The following is a 1,699-nucleotide window of genomic DNA, read 5'->3' on the forward strand; positions in this document are numbered from 1 at the left end:
TTTTTTTGCCATTCTATTAGTTCTTTACTACAGCTTGCTTTGTAAATATCAATCCCCTATGATGTCTACATCTACACAGGGTTTTGTTTATTTGTTTGTTTTTGGTTTTTTAGTTTTGTTTGTTTTTTGTGAAGAGTAAGCTTGATATTGATTCATGATGGTTGCACTAGTACCTTGCTTATCACATACTGCACAGAAAATGAGACTAGTATTAGACAGACTTGGCATGGATGAGGTGGCACAATGAAGTCTGCATGTTTGCCTTATTAAAAGCTAAGCAAAATGTTTTTCAGCTACTGCTGGATATAAAGTTTCCATAATTAGGGTGTCTAAATATGTGCATTGGTTGCCCTGCAATTACCTGTGGATAAATAACTGTTCTGACCTGGAAAAGAGTAGAACAAGATAAAGAAACCACAATCTCACAGGTGTCTTGTGTAACAGCTTTGTGTCTCTGCTTGTGGCTTTATGTTAAACAGGAAGAACTTTTCACTGTGAACTCATTGAGTGGTTCACACCCCCAGAGACAGCACCAAGCCTGGCAGGAGGACCAAAGATGTGTATGGTAATCAAAACCCAGTGCAGTTGTTCATGCTTGTGCCTAGATGATCCTGTCTGTTTGCTATCCTCTGACTTTGCAAGGCAGTGGAAGTGACTCTGCCTTCCCTTGTGCCTGGAAAAATTTCTTTTCCAGAAAGGCTGAGGTGTGTCTGGTCAGGCAGCACCTAACTGCAAAACCAGTTTCTTTCCCAAAGCTATTTCCTTTCCTTTGGTGGAATTTGGTAGTTTTCTGCAGGATTCAGAGCAGACAGGTGACCCACCACCTGGGGTGTGTCAGGTGTAGGTAATTCTGCTCTGTGGGCAGGATGGGATGGTTTTGCATCCCTTTTCCTGTATCAGCCCTTCAGTCACCAGGCAGCCTGCACAGTGCTGCACAGTGAGCTGTGGGAGGGCAGATGTTGCCTCCTTAGTAGCTCCATATCCAGCTACCAACACCAGTGAGGGAATTAAAAAATAACACCACTTTTAATTGCATTTATTTTCTCCATGCAAACTGATCTAGTGAAAAGCATGGTATTCATGGCCAATGGCAGCAAACTGATTGCTTAAAAAAGCTAGCTAATAAAATAGTTTGTATCTCAAAGGGATCCCAAGACACAAAAAATCCTTACAGGCTTTTTCTAAAGCTACTTTACCTTCAATGCAACATAAATATTTACTTCACTTTCAAGATCTACCTTTTATCTCCCCTATTTCAAGGAGCACCTTTCTTAGCTGCACATGCTGTTAATGCTGTATTTTAGTCTGTCAGTTTTGTCAGTGCCTTTCCAGAATCAGTGGTGGTGTTTATTCTGAAGGACATCATCAGAAACTACTTTGCTTCTCACAGGCAGGAACAATGCAAGTTTCTTCAGTGCTTTTCTTGATAAATACATTCAATACTGTGCAAATATTAAGGTGCTGTAAGTCTAAACTGAAGGGATAACCTAAGCAGGATGAAAAACACAATAAACTGTCTGAGCTTTTGTATGTCTTCTTAGAAGACTTCAATTGTTAATTTTTAAAATGATTTTAGAGGTTTGTGAAGTATTGTGAAGTAACACCTGTAACCAAGTGTCAGATTATCCAGATGAATCTTTGGAAAGCAAGGGTAGATGGCTCACACACATTCTACATTTACAAATATCAAAGAGGAAAT

The sequence above is a fragment of the Zosterops lateralis genome (genome assembly GCF_965231275.1).
Source record: "Zosterops lateralis genome assembly, chromosome: 2".
NCBI lineage: Eukaryota > Metazoa > Chordata > Aves > Passeriformes > Zosteropidae > Zosterops > Zosterops lateralis.